The following is a 15,372-nucleotide window of genomic DNA, read 5'->3' as shown; positions in this document are numbered from 1 at the left end:
AGGGAGCAAAGGTTTCTGAGTTTTCTGAGATGCTTGTGGGGTTTGGCTGTCTGATATACACATTTCAGAGCTTGTCTCCTCTTACCCTGAGCCACCCAAGTATTAAGCACACTTTCTGAATGAAAGAAATTTGGGGCTGTATTTCTCCTGAAACTTTTATTGTAAACTACTGGCTTTTATTTTTGCTCATTTGTCTGTGAAAGGAGTTGGTAATTACAAAGAATAAATTCCTATTTACACATTCTTTCCCCACTCATATTCAGAGAACTATAAGCAAGTACTTGACCAGACCTCCACAACTATGCAAAACATGACTTATTGTGTATTTCCTGGTCTATGGGGGACAGCTTACAGTGCCTTTGCCTCTTCTGCCACCTGTCTCTGCCAGTAGATTCAGAGAATGTCATCAGTATGACCCTACACCTCCAAGAGGTATGTGGAAAAACCATATGGCAACTGGCATGTAGTCTTGTGCAAAATGTAGGAGAGATCTCTTAACTGTAGCCAGGTTCCTCCTCTGAAAAACAGCTTTGTTGATGATAAAATATTTGTCATTTTACCTGTGTAGTTGCCGTACTGATACAGAGGAGGTCCTGATTTTAAAACACACATAGTTACAAGGAAATATCTACAGCCCATCATAAATGACCATTGCAGACAGGGTAGAGGAGTATTCATAGCTCATCAGAACTGGATGTGTGCTCTGAATGGATCTGCTTTGTTTAGAACTGGTACCATTCCTTGTCTTGCTTTGGAAGGAAGTCAGAGGCAGGATACTTAGTACTTAGACCAGACTAAATATGTCATTATTCCATATCAGAACACCATAGATGTAGGAAGATTTTGCAAGGGATTTAGAATTTTGTGACTACTTCCTATCTAGGCATTCTCATGAAATTGCTTTCCCTTGCCTGTTGTGATGAGGATGAACAACAAACCTGGAAATGTGCTAAGGCTTTGCTGACATATGGAATTTGAGTTCTGAGAGTGGAGATGGAAGGAGCCATTCCTGGTCACAGAAGAGATCTGTGAGTAAGATTACTATTGCCTGCCTAATTTCATTCCCATGGGAAGTCATGAATCTCTTGCTGTACAGTTACTTATTAATTCACTATATAACATATAAAAGGAGTAGATTAAAGAGTCTGCTTCAGCCATGTGCCAGGTTTTAAAGCTCTTAACTAAGGGAAAAAACGTGGCAGTTCACAGACTAGGCAGGCCAGTGGAAAAATTGAATGGCCTGTGGAGCAACACCATTTCTCTGCAGTGTGGGAACCTGAATTTAACATATGTAATTTCTGATTCTTATACTCACAGTAATCTAGGCAAAATCCAATCAGAGCCAGAAGCACTTCTTTCTTATCTCATATCTTTGTAACAGGAATCATAAATCTGAGTAGAATTCTACTGGGGTCTATTTTAGCAGAAATTTAGAAGTATACCATTTATGAGCAAATATGTATATTTTAAGAAGTTTGGCTCTGCTGACTGGTACTTTCATAACTGGCTGGAAAAATCTGCTGTGTGGAATCCTAACATTTTCCACTGTTGCATTTTAAAATGTCTCTGTGTTTGTACTGTTGAAAAAGAAAAAGTCTTGCTAAATATTTAACCAGTTCTCTCTATGAGACCTCAGTGCAGAGGCCCTTAGGCTGAGAAAGTGGTACCTTCAGAGGTGTTCTGCCTATAAATGCACAGAGTTAGACAGGCTACTAATCATGTTCTAGATCTTCAGTAGTGGCTCATGTTCTCCTGACTGAAATTACTGATGTATTTTGGCACTGTTTGTAAATACATGCTACGAATTACAGTTTTCTGTGTTCACAGGTCCTAGCCTGAACTGTGACTGCATGCATGAGTCTTGCTCTATAAAAAACCAACATTGTAAATGTCCTAATTTTTCCCATAAATTATTTCCAAAGAAATATACTAAGAAATCTGTTTCCTCAATTGCCATTTAAATTTCTGAGTTGACTCCTGTGTTTTTGTAAAAATTTCTTTTCAGCTTTTAACCCAGTGTAGTTGTGACAATTATGAAGTTGTCTTGTCTTATTCCTGTAAATGATTAAAGCAGTGCCCTTTCCTGTCACTGGAGCACTGGACAATCACAAAAGGCTTTCTTCCAATTACATGCCCCACTGGGCCCTTCCTAATTTAAATATCCTCTCATGTTTCTCATTTTTTCCTTTGTTCTAAGTTGTCAATATTCCTACTCAGTGAAGTCAAGTTGTGTCAGGAATCATGGTAGGTATTCCCAAGAGATGTTGTGCTTTTTGAAATGCTGAAGTCTGAAAATCAATTGGCTTTAAAAGGGTTTAACAGAGGGGTTTTGTGTGATTCTTCACCTCCTGGCAGGGAGGCAATGTATGGCTGCACTCTGTTTTTTATGTAGCTATAAATGTAGTTACTCAGCAACACAGCTTGAGACTCACTCTTTAATTTTTGTCAGTGTTTATTACTCACAGTCACAGAGAAAGGTTTTGTTCTACTGGGAACTGTGCAAATAATACCCAGGATCCACAAATGTTCCCCTCCATGTCTTGCAGGTGAGCAAGCAGCCAAGCAAGGGCTGAAAAAATGTCATCTGTGAAACTCAATTGCTCACTATTAAATTAGCTAAATTCACCTGAACGTCAAACAGTCAAAAGGTTTAGGAAATATTTGTACAGCCCATACATCAATGGGTGCTATTAACCTAGAGTTAATAGCTGATCAGCTAATAGCTGAATAGCTGTCTGATTTTAAGAAGCTCCTCTTTCCAGGGTGACAGAGCACAGTGCATCACTTCTGACATCATTAAGGGTTGTGTTTAAAAAGTCAGTAGGAAAATTTAAGAAAAGTAGAGATGAACATCCTGAAAGAAACTTCCTTCCTTCTGAAGTTTTTATTACTGAACTGCAATTGAAATGCACTGCACAGGGAAAGATGAGCACCTGCTTCTACACTGAGCTGCCTTCTGGAGGGGACTGTTCACAGCCTTTCCATGAAGGATGGGGCCTCATTATGTGACTGCTATTGGTCACAAGCTGTGGCAGAGTTTTACTAAATACAATCTTTTAGGGCACACTGAATTTGTTCCAGTATGTTGGCTGTTTCCCCATTGCACAGGCTGTGTCTGGGCCCTCTGAATTTTGCAGCCATAAAAGGAGAGTTGGACTTCAGACTGCCTGCAGAGCAGCATGTAAGGGCTGCCTCCAGGGTAGCAGGGCCACCTCTTGGTGAGAAGCATCCTAGACTGGCCTGTGTGGCATCTAGGAATTACTGCTGTATTCTCCAGAGCTCGATTTATATCAGTTGTGTGTTATCTCTACACGTGGGACATGTATCCTATGTGCTGATTTGGCATAACTTGTCAAATCACTTCAAATCCTATTCTCTTCAGGACAACAAAAGTGCTTTGACTTATTCTGATGTCAGGAAATTCAAAATCAAATTTGCAGCATTTTTTCACTAGTCTGGAGAGAAAATCTCAGAAGTTTTCTTCACATAAGGTTAAATGTATAATTGAATTATCCTACCCTGTAGGGTTGCTTTTTTTTCCTTTTTAATAGGAGTAGAGTCAGCTGTCTATATACAATTCAAAACTAAGTGCTTACAAGTCCTTGACTAGTGAACTTCATTATGGAGATGGAAATCTGCCAGCAAGAAGTCAAAGGCAGCCAATATTTTTCTGAAGTTTTAGAGTTACCTTTAGTGCAGTTGAGATCTATGTTTTGGGCACTAAGAGGAATGTGAGTTTTTCCTAAGAGAGAAAAGTGAGGGCTTTACACACAGGCAGTCAATTATGCAGTTTTCTCAAAAATGAGCTAATCACTCATTTTAATGAAGGGAATTTCAACTTGGATATAAGTATGTCCTTAACATTTTTTAGGAGCAGTGATATTATCTGAGCAGCTTGTTCTAAGAAAAACATCAGACATACATAAGTACAACTACCTCAAAAGGGGAAAAGATTCTAAGCAGGGTGACTTGCTAAGCAAAACCACTAACAGCTTACTAGACTTTGCCAGGAGTTTTTGCATCAGTTCTGTGAGAGAGTATTTGAAGCAATGAAGCTGCAACTGGTGAATGCAAAGCTACAATGTTCAGAAAACAGCTGTTAGAATTGACAATCAAGTCAAAAGCATTGTGTGATCATACTGGGATTTTGTTCAGCACTGTTATCACTAGGAAGTCTCTGAAATTTGCAATGTCAGCTGGTGAACACCATCTTTTTTCTCCTCTCTCCTGTTCATTTTTTCTTCATTTCATGTATTTGGAAACACTCTTCTAATTTATAAATAGTTCTCAATTTAATTAGGAAAGAAGTATATTTCTGGGAAGCCCAAATATTTATTCACTATAAAATAGAAACCTCAGCAAAGTTAGTTTCATTGTATTAGTCACTATAAAAATATCCACTAAGCCACAGCTGTAAGAACACAAGCCAGGGTTTCAGGTGTATTGTGACATTTAACTCAGATTGAACACGCCAGGAAATAGATGCCTAAAATATATCTTAATCCACCTTGACAACCTGTGAAAAGGTTAGGGGAGTAGAGGGAAAGATTCACTGGCTGCATTTTACAGATAAGGATTAGAGACAGGGAGTTCAGTGTTGTGCTGCCCCTTTGGAGGCTATCTCAAAGACATAGATGTATAGTGTGCATGCAATGGCATACTAGAATGGCTTTTTCCAGCAAGAAATATGGCTTCCAAAAAAACCCAGTTTTCCTGGGAACATGATTTTACACATCCAATTATTTTTTTCATTAGGAAAGAGAGAAAGAGTGAGCCAGCTTTGTCTGTGATGCACTACATCTTGATTTGTTAAGTTCTTTGACATCATAAGGTTCTTTAGTACCATTTCATCTTGATTTAAGAAAGAAAATTTTTTTGTAGTGAGGATAGTCATTCCCTGTCACAATGTTCCTAGGGACTTGGTAAAGTCCAACGACTGGAGATTTTCAAAAATGCTATTGGACAAGGTCTCAGATAATCTAATTTACACTCCCTTTTCCAGAAAATGTTGGAAACCAGTTGCTCTTTTGAGATTTCTTCCAGCCTGTGTTGTTCTATTATTCTAGGATAAGCAACAAACTTTTTGTCATGCATGCCATTGCATCTTTAGAGGAGGTGTATTTCATACTGCAATTATTGAAAGCAACATCTCACACTTTCCTCTCATCTTCAGCTTTCATTTATTGGGACACTTAATATTTATTTGTTCAAGTTTCAATTCTGGTTTGAGTTTGCTAGCTCAATAGCTGTTTTCCTGGTGTTTAAACCTCGAGATATTTACAGCATTTAATAACAATACTATTCAGTGTTTCTAAGAGTAATGTAGTCTTTTTATATTCTATGACCATTCAGGTTTTTTGATACATTTGATACATTTTAGAAGAAACTGATTTCACATCAATCGGGATAATTTTTTAAATCAAAAATTAAGTATGTCATACCAACTCAGTTTAAAGTACCTAGCTGCATTTGACTGGCATTTCATTTACCTATGGAAGAGGTTTCTTTGAAATGCAGTCTCTCCTCAAAGCTGTACTACCAGATAAAATTTAAGTTTTCTTGTAATTCATTGCACAGATCTTCAAACCAAATGGTGTTTCATCACTAGAGGAACAAGTGTCTATGTATGTTGTGGAAAAAAACACTTTGACCATCATTCACTGAAGATGAGGAAAAGGAGAAGAAAATTGTAGAAGAGTTGGGTTGGAAGGACAGTCAAAGGTTTTCTAGTCCAATCCCCTGCAATGGTAGGGTCCTGTCAAACATGATCTTGAATGTTTCCAAGGATGGGGCATCTACAACATCTCAGAAAACATGTTCCAGCAGAATGCAGCTTTTCCGTTTGTTCCAATTTTTTGCCATTATTTTTCACCTTCAGGTTCTAAGTTTATTGCCAAGATTTGGACCAGTTGGACAGAGTTAGTTTTTTATTCCTGCACAGAGTTTATTGTACAGTGCAATCTGTGACTGGTTTTCCTGTGCAGCATACTATTTCCCTTGATGTTCACCTCAATAGGTTGACAGTTTTCTTCTCTTCCTCTGAAGACTCTGCCAGGATTCATATCCTCCCAGTAAACTCTCCCATAGCAAAAAATATAACTGCTACAGCATATTTTTCATGTTTGGCCTATGTAATTGTTTTAATGACTTCTCTAGTGGTAAGCATGGAGTGAATGAGATTACAAAGAGATTACTTTTCACTTGACTCTATATTCTTCATTTTAGATCTGTGTCCCATCAAGGGTCTTAGAAATCACACAGGCTCATGAGTTTACCTGTGTCCTGTGGCAAATGGGGCAATGTCTACGAAGGTTCTGACAATATCACTGTTTCAGAGACGGTAGCAACATTTTAATCAAGATAGCTAAACATGGTCAGCCTCAGCAGGGACATTTCTAAAGCTAGAGAATTCTGTTTGCTGCTTATTTTATATATCCCTGTCTGCAAGTGGATGCAACTAGCTGTGAACTGAGGGGAACATATCCTCCCTACGCCCTGCCAAGCGGCCCACTGTCTTGTAAGATGAGTCAAAAATAAAGCCTCCTATTTCTGATTCAAATTTTCCTGTGTAATAGCAGCCTTAACCTGGTTCTTCTCAAAATATTAGCAAAATTATTTTTTGAAACAAATAGGGAAAGGTTGGTAGATTATCTCTGGGCTGGAAACCCTGCTTCCAGCTTCCTTCTAGTACAAATGGGCTTCCAGAATTACATGGCAGAATGCCCAGAAGGCCAGTCCTAACTAGAAAGATTTCCAAGGTTCCCAATTCTGCAGAAAATTTTCTTCCTTTGTGTTAGAAGAGACAGTGATAAAAGGCAGAGATAAAAGAAATCTGATCAGGGCTTGCTGGGTCTCCATTCTCTAGAGAAGACCATCAGAAAATGTCACGTTCATATTGAAAAACCATGTTTACTTCTCATTGCAGTCTGCTGTAATTAACAAGGCAGAAAATCTGTAGTGTGAATGAGACAATTTGCCCAAGCCAAATGGCTGCTTTTCTGCCAAACCTTTCCTTCCACCTGACTGATGCAAACCCAGTCTCTGGACAGCTTTTATCTGAGCATTTCCCACAGCCTGAAATAGATATACTGCATCTTTAACTCCATTGTGGTAATTTGTACATCTTTATAGAACACTTGAAATGCTCGAGTTTGACAATTAAAAAGAGGAGATAGGAAAAGCTAGTGCAAATTTGGAAGACTAAGCAATTTCTCTGAAATAAAATCAAGTAGCCTGTTCATCCTGCCTTTAAACAAACAGAATAGCATATTGTACAAACTGAAAGTAATTTATCTGAAAGCTGAATGAGATACCATGAGATACTGGTAATAAAATATATAACGTATCTCATTATTTATATTAGGTATCTAATTATTTTGTTGCTCAAAACAATCCATGAATAGTTTTTAAGCATTTCACCAACATTCAAAACAATTTATAGGAAAATCATGTGTAAGTTTCTCAGTAAAACTCACATCATCTATTCACTATTTCTAAAGCAATTATTGTAATTTATGCATCCTTAAGCACATTGTGTAACCTTAAGCACATTGAGGTGTTTCTCCCTTCAAATTCACTTAGCTGATCAGCCTATATAAGTGTACAATCATGCAAACACATGTGCATTGACCAATTTTTTTTTCTCAAAAATATTCTTATGAAGAGAACATTTCTTATGTGAGGGTTCCACTTCAAGGAAAAATATTATTCAGAATTGCCTTCAGATCTTTATTGATCTTTAAATTGATCTTTATTTGAAGTTCCTAAACACATTTTTTTGCAATATTTCCATGCCAAAGTAAGTTCCAGTGTTGATTAACATACAGTACCTGAAACTTAATGCCCTTGTTATTGGCTACTGAGTTTTAGATTGGGAATATCTTTTGCCTTTTAATTAGATCTTTAATATGGGGAACAGAGAAATCTGACAGACTACAGACATAATTAGCAAAAGTAAACACAGGAAACGTTGTCCTAGCTTCTGATGAAATGAGAATGACCAGAAATATGATTTGGTTTTCTACATGTTCATGACAAACCATGGTTCAGCAAACTATATTTGCTTCTTGTAGTCTTTCATGCTTTCATTCACTTAAACTTCAGGATTTTTTTCAGAAGTGCAAACTAGCAAACATCCTTTGGTTACCTGGGAAGGGCTCATAGTAGTTATTCAGTACTTTAAATTTGAATTGATTTTCCTGGAATGTCTTTCACAAGTGTACTTCAAAATTGTAGATTTTTTCATCTTTTGCTGTCAGAGGTTTCCAAAGTCTTAAATGACCAAGGTGTGGTGTGCCATAGCATCTGAGATTGGAGTAGAACAGCAGAGCACAGGCACCTGTGGGAAAGATGCAATGGAGGCTCTGGGTGTTTATCTGAGGCAGCCAACAGAAGAATGGAATCATTGTAGACACCTTCCCAGATGCTGAACCAACCACTGTGTGCTCATTTTTCTTCGTGTTCTGCTTCCACTTCTTTCACTCTTTGGCTGGCTGGAAATTCCACTTCTATTATAAAAGTAAATTTGCCTTGGAATCAGCAAGGGGTGCAGACATCAGGCTCAGGGCACAGAGGCAGTTGCCAAGGAGAGGAGTCACAGGATGAGTGTTTCGGATGGCACCGCTGGGGTTTGCCACCACTCTCTGATGGCTGAGCACTGCAGATGCTGCTGTGAGAGTAAAATGCTACCACAGCACCACTGCTGCTTCTCATCAGATCAGAACAGAGAAATAAAGCAGAGTCATGCACAAGTGGCAACAAAGTCTATTGTGAAGAACTATGTATTTTTACTGCTAATAATAAAACAATGTTCTTCATACAAATGCCTCATCAACATATTATCCTAGGCAAGGGTGAGTTCATGGAACCTGGAAATTATGTCATTTCAATAATAGCTGTGGGTAAATGAAAACATTTTAATGCTGCAGAGGGAAATGTCATGACAACAAGCACTAACAGAGTCTTCACTGTATTAAGCCACAAGCTATGCTGGGAAATTAATATGCTCCATATATTGCTAGGCACACCCAGAGCCACAAGCAGTAACCTTTATTTAAAGTAGGTTTTAAGGGTGACATTTATTAAAATAAGTTTTTAATTTAACATTTTGCTCAAAACTTTCTAGCATATTTTGCAGGTCAGTGAGGACATTTTCCTCTCTTTTTTAAAGTATGAAACTAACAGCTTTTTGACCCAGGTGGACCAAGTTCTACTTCTATGGCTACTGTTTCTATTTTACACATTTATAGTCCTGTGTAGTCCTGTTCATGTTTCTGGAATTCTCATTACCAGAATCTGTTAACCCAATAAACGGTAAAGAACAAGAAAATTTTAAGTACTTTGGCTTTGATTTTACACTCTGGGAACCCAGTCACTTTCTTTTATCCTCATTTACACCATTTTATATTTTCCCTTTATAGTTGGGTTCATTTCTGTCAAAAATAGATTTCAGAGTTTATTTTGAGCATGATGTGATATGCAGACAAAGCCTTACTGATACACAGCTTAAATTGATCCAAAGTTTCATTGCAAACTTCCCTGTTAGTGGGGCACACCTAGGACTCAGCTTTACTCTCCCATTTAATCCATGGTGCTTCTGACTATAGTAGAGTGCTGGAATTCTGTGTTTGCACCTATGAATGTTACAGGCAAATCCCATTTAGTTTTGCAATCTACTATTCAGCACACACATAGGTAAAGCTGTTTTAAGAATAAAGGGTATAGTTCCTGTGGTGAATATGAGTCTGTATGGTTTACAATATTGTTTTAGTTAACAAGTGTCATACTATTTGCTATCAAACTTAACATCATGCTAAATGATGGATGTTTATGCTCAGTCAAGACATATTTTTCTAGATTGCCCAGAGAAAGCATGATGACACGCAGAGACAGAAACTCACACTGCAGTTTGAGGCTTGTTGTTGCAGGCAGCTGTAGCCAGTTCAAAGCAAATAATATCCTTCCCTTCATACCCTCCAGCCAGGATGTGTCTGTCTTTCCTGGAAAATGACACAGTATTTTTGCTATGTGATGAAGCAAAATCTCCTAGTAAATAAATAGGAATTTGCTGCATTACACAGTTATTTATTTCTATGTCCAAACACAATGATCAAGAACAAAATTTTTAAGCTGTGTATGTGCAACTATTAAATGGGAGTTAAGTATGCAACAGTTAAATGGGACCATTGGGAAGCTATTGACAGCAATCTAGTTTCCTCTGCTAACTCTGCAGAGTTTTTGATCTTTATGCATAAGGTGAGACTGAGGACTGGAAGCAGACCCAGCTGTACATCACAAGCTGCAGAGCTGTGTGCGTGTCTGTACTGTGCCATCCACCCACAGTAGTAATGGGAGGGACAGTACAGTGGAAGAATCATGGATTTTTGCACAGTTTACAGAAATCACGGTATTTAGAAAAGAAATACAACCTGTATTAAAGTTAAGCACGGTACTGTAGTACAAAACAACTGTAATGAGCCCTTTGGCAGGAGAAGCTGTGCTGAAGTACCGTGGGTAGGTGTGGGGGCTGAAGCGCCGTGAGGTAGGTGCAAATGTGAGCGCTGGCACGGAGCTTCCAGAGGAGCTGCTTGGGCACAAGAGCTGCTCCGTGGCACCGTGTTCGATGCCCTGCCTCCGAGCAGCTGCTGTGCCACAGGTATGTCCTGCCTTGCTCCCCTGGCCTTTTTGCCATGGACGAGCTCGTTCTCTCAAGGCTGGGATTGCCACCTGGACCTCAGTGGGGCAAACCCACTCACACTGCTAGGAACAAAGCCAGTGAAAAAATAAAGGCCTTCTTAATAGTACTAAGGTGGTGACACCCAGCTAATACACTTAAATAAGGATTTAAGAGAAGTGACAAGTGGCTGGCACTTGTCTAACCTATTACTTTTAAACACTACAGCTTAATCTGTTTGATTGGAAAGCTTTAGAATTCACTTTCTAAGCAGCTCCAGGTGGTAATCAGTGCAAAAGTAAAAACCACTCAAATTGTGTCTCTTGACAGCCTGACATGAATGACAAACATGCCCTGAAGTTTGCATGTGTGAGACCACAGCAAGAAAGACTGAACAAGGTAAATATTCATGTGCAGTCTTTTAGTTTCTTTCAGCAAGTTATTAGTTCCTTTTAACAAAAGGTTGAGTTCAGATGTAAAAAGCAAAAGCAGAATCTGTTTTTAAAATGCTACTGAAATTTGAGTGAAGCTTCCATTCAGCTGCAGCAAGGCAGGCAGTCTTATGATATTAGGAATAGATTCTTTCTGCATCCCAAACAAATCTGGAATACATTCCTTAGGATGTTGTTAAAACGAGAGTTTGAAGGAAAGATAATGAATGTACGCTAGATCAATCTGAGCCCCTAGAGCAGACATTTCTAATTTATATGAAATTAGGCTATAGAAGGTTAAAATGTTGCTTGAATGATAGTAATAATAATACATGCTTCAAATATCTTGCATGCATGTTTCATCACATGAGCCAAATGCTGTGGAGATTTCAAATTAAAATTTTCATATGGGTTTTTCTCTCTACACTTCACCTTCAATACAAATTAATTAGTTTTACCTTGCTTGCCCTTTTGCTAAGAGTTTTGAATGCTATGAAATGAGTTCCATGCTTGATGTCTGGACATAAACTATTATGTGATTGAGAATGTATTTTCAAATTTCATTCTCCAAATTGAGAATGAAATTTCCAAATTTCAAAATTACTCTTATTGTATGCTAGCAAGATATAAAATATTAGATTAAACATTGCCCATTATTTAGAAGCTTGTATAACAGAAATTTTTCATTTAGGGTCAAGTTTAAAATTTCCTGTATCCATGACAAACCCAAATATTTTTCATCCATCCCTTGCATTGTCTCTAAGTCTACTACTGAAACCTTTATAATGATAACATTATGGACATCAGCTACAAACTTTGAATGGAAACACATGAAAGAAGAATTTGCAGTGCCTAAAATAGGGCGTGTTTGCTAGAGATAAACTTTTTTGAGACATATGACCTTTAGCACCTGGTGAAGTGCCTTTTATCAGCCATGTAGGTGTCTGCAGATAGAAAGGGTTTTACTTTTATGTCCATAATTGTGGATCTGGAGCCATACATTTCCTTTATGCACACAAAACGAAAGGGCTTTGTCTTTCTATCTCAATCATCACTTATGTCCCTGGTCATATTAAAACTACAAAGAAAATCAATCATGCTCCTGATGAGAGGAAATGTGGTGGTGATAATTACATCTCCATTGAATTTCTGTTGCTGTTCTTGAGAGGACAGAAATTGAGTGACAACCTAAATGCATTGTAACAATGCACTGAGAAAATAAGTCCAGCTGACATGTCACCCACAGCAAATGTACTGTACTCAGCATAATGGATGGGATTTAAACACATCCTAGCATATTAGATTGAGCTTGTCACAATTTCTTTCCCTGATAATGACACAGTCATATGGTACCTGATAGACACAAATGTGTTGGAAAGATGTCAGATGCTCACACCCCTAAAATCTATTAATGTAGGCAGATTTCAGAATTATCTAATCTGATATATCTAACTCCAGGCAGAATCATCCTTTTGGGAAGATATTCACATTTTAATATATATAAGATGTCTATCCCTTTAAACGGAGTGTGTTGCAGTGAAAACATCACACACCTGTCTTGGACAGCCTTGCTGCTAACTCATTGCCTTAAAGTAAAAGTGGGTGTGAACTTAAAACTGTTTTCCTGTGACAGTGTAAAAAGTAAAAAGAAACATAAATTGAAAAAGCAAAGAGAAACATTTCACCCCCTTGATAATCATAGGTTAATGATAAGGAAGACTCAGGTTACTATGGATTTCCTCCTAGGTTTCAGTTTTATGGCTGAATTTTCAGCTTTACCTTTCTTCCACCCTTATCCTTTTCTACCCTTACCACAGTCTTGGCATTAGTCCAGGGGTCCTGTTTTCCTTCTCACTGTTTGGAAGTTTCTTTCTCCTCAATGACTTACACACTTTTCAAATCTTTATGTCTTTTTTTTTTTTTTCTTAGGAAAGTTAATAAATTTACATTTTCTTGGATGGACAGAGATGGCAGCTAGACCTGTATGAAAAAGACTGAGAATCTGTGATTTGATTAGCTGTGGACAGAAGCTAGAAGAGGTGAGAAAGAAGGAAATGAGTGTTGCAGAATCTGAGAGAAAAAGATGTGACAGATATGAAGAAAAGAAGACTCAGGGCAGGGAAAGATACCCTTCATCACCATGACTCAGAAGACACCTAAGCCAGTACTGATCTTTCCAAGTATGTCAGGAAGAAGATAATTTAATATCTGGGAGGTTGCAATAAAACTTTTGTCTTGTATGCACTGGTCTTAAGTGTTTGTGTACTTAGCATTTTTAACTCAACAAAGGATTGTCCCTACTGCTCTATACAAAAGCAAACAGGCTTTTGGACTCAGGCATTAGATCTATTTCACAGGTTTTATTTAAAGGCTGACTGAAACTTGACAGATACTTTCTGACACCTTGTTTAGTCAGTGTCTCTAATTTCTCTGTCCATACACTGTATACCAAAATACTACACATATGGTATAGCATATACAGGCAGTTTAGAAGGAAATAGTTAATTTTCTAGGCCCTTATCTGGATTTGTCTTCAATATTTCACTCTGTTCTCACCAGTCTTGTGATCATTGTACAGCTGAAATATATGTGACTGGTTTTGCTACACAAACAGTAAACATTAACTTCAGTAGATCGAAATATATAAAACAGGCATAAAATGCATCAGCACTTTATCCCTGCTGAATTCTTAGTGCTGCCAACAGTAGAAAATGAGAAGTGTCACCACTACTAGCTGTCATCCCCTGGCTCTAGTGAGCAATACTGACATTTTTGGATGCCAGTTCTATTTTCCTATATTCCTACACAGTATATATTTCCTATATATTCCTATATAGTGAGGAAAATGTATAGCTACACAGTCTAAGGAAAAAAATGCACGTTTCATGGAAGGTGAACTACTCCCTGCCTCTTCTGCAGCTCCTTCAAGCATGACAGCTCTCAAGTATAAGCAACTCATTTACTTTCTGAAGGTAACACCCAGCGATGACAGCCTTCATCAGTCTCCTGCAATGACAAGATAGAGCACCAGCAAACTGGGTTTAGCAGATTTCTCTGATTGTGATGCAGGACCATGCACGATGGCAACCACACTGAAATATTTAAAAGGGCAAGAAAAATTCATTGAATGAATCTACATTTGTTTGCTTGTTTGTTTGTTTTAAACATGAATGAAAATGAGTTTCTGAGTGTAGGTGTAATCCAGTATCATTATTGACTTCAGTAGAACTGTTGTTAGTTGCAGAGTCAAAATCAGAGGCTACTTCTGGAAAGGCGTTTATGCATCTGGTTCCCATTACAGCACAAAAAAAGATGTGTCAGTGCCCTTAAATCTGTTTTTTAGGCTTTAAGAACTGAATAGACAGGGCCTCTCTGAAGTATTTTTACTTACATGACATGGATCTTGTACAAAGCAATGGAAAAAGCAAACATTTTGAAAATCAATATTGCAAACTGCAAATACATTAGCCTTAAGTGTTTTTCTTCAATGGAGAGATTTTTTAGGATAGCGATCTATTTTTTTTTTTTTTTTTTTTTTTTTTTTTTTTTTTGTCTTTAAAGGAAAAAATGTCAACATCTCTCAGGACTGAAACAAATTTATTTTTATTATCAACTTCATAACAAACATATTTAGCAATCCTTTTCATTATCTTCCCTACAGTCTTTGAAGGCCACCTGGAGAGGAGGTGATCTGGAGTTATACACGCACACACAGGTGCACTTTTCCTATCAAACAGGCCTCCCTACTCTGTGTACTGGTATAGTGGTCACTAATGGTCTAAATGTTTGTGCCACATCAAAAAGTACTTTGATTCCTCTGAACTTTTGATAAATTACTGCTCCTTTCTCAGCCCTGCACAATAACGATGCCAGTAATTCAGGGTCTGATTTGCTTGCCGGCTTGCTTCTTTCCCTTTCCACCCCCACAAAACAGGCTTTGGATTTTCCAGCTTCATGATTCATTTACATGAGAAACCAACATTTTAGAAAGTACTTGGAAAAAGTGTATTTAAAAGCAATCCAACAAGGCAGACAGTCTCATTAGAGTTGCTCCAGGCTGTGCCATAATGGCCTGGAAATCACTTATGCACACCTCTAACTCTGTTTGAGGAGGAACTAATCTAAAGACACACTTTATTTGGTTTTAAATGTAGCTTTCTTAGTGAAAGTCAGTTTGGGTTGTCAAAGAAATAATTGCAAATTCTTTCCAGTTCCTAGCAATCTTTATTACTTACTGTTTCTCTTTTCTGTAGCATGTTACATGACCTA

At 37.8% G+C, this 15,372-nt stretch overlaps 1 long non-coding RNA gene across 1 annotated transcript; it reads left to right on the top strand.

The window, feature by feature from the left end:
• The first annotated feature begins 964 nt into the window (after positions 1–964).
• Positions 965–13,336, top strand: LOC144246387 (uncharacterized). Its single transcript, XR_013340104.1, has 3 exons — positions 965–1,028; positions 11,003–11,071; positions 13,033–13,336. It is a non-coding gene; the product is annotated as an uncharacterized LOC144246387 (long non-coding RNA).
• The last annotated feature ends 2,036 nt before the right edge of the window (positions 13,337–15,372 follow it).

This window comes from Lonchura striata, chromosome 6 (genome assembly GCF_046129695.1).
Source record: "Lonchura striata isolate bLonStr1 chromosome 6, bLonStr1.mat, whole genome shotgun sequence".
Lineage (NCBI taxonomy): Eukaryota > Metazoa > Chordata > Aves > Passeriformes > Estrildidae > Lonchura > Lonchura striata.
Note: the sequence above shows the minus strand (reverse complement) of the source record. Positions and strands in the feature narration are given on the sequence as shown.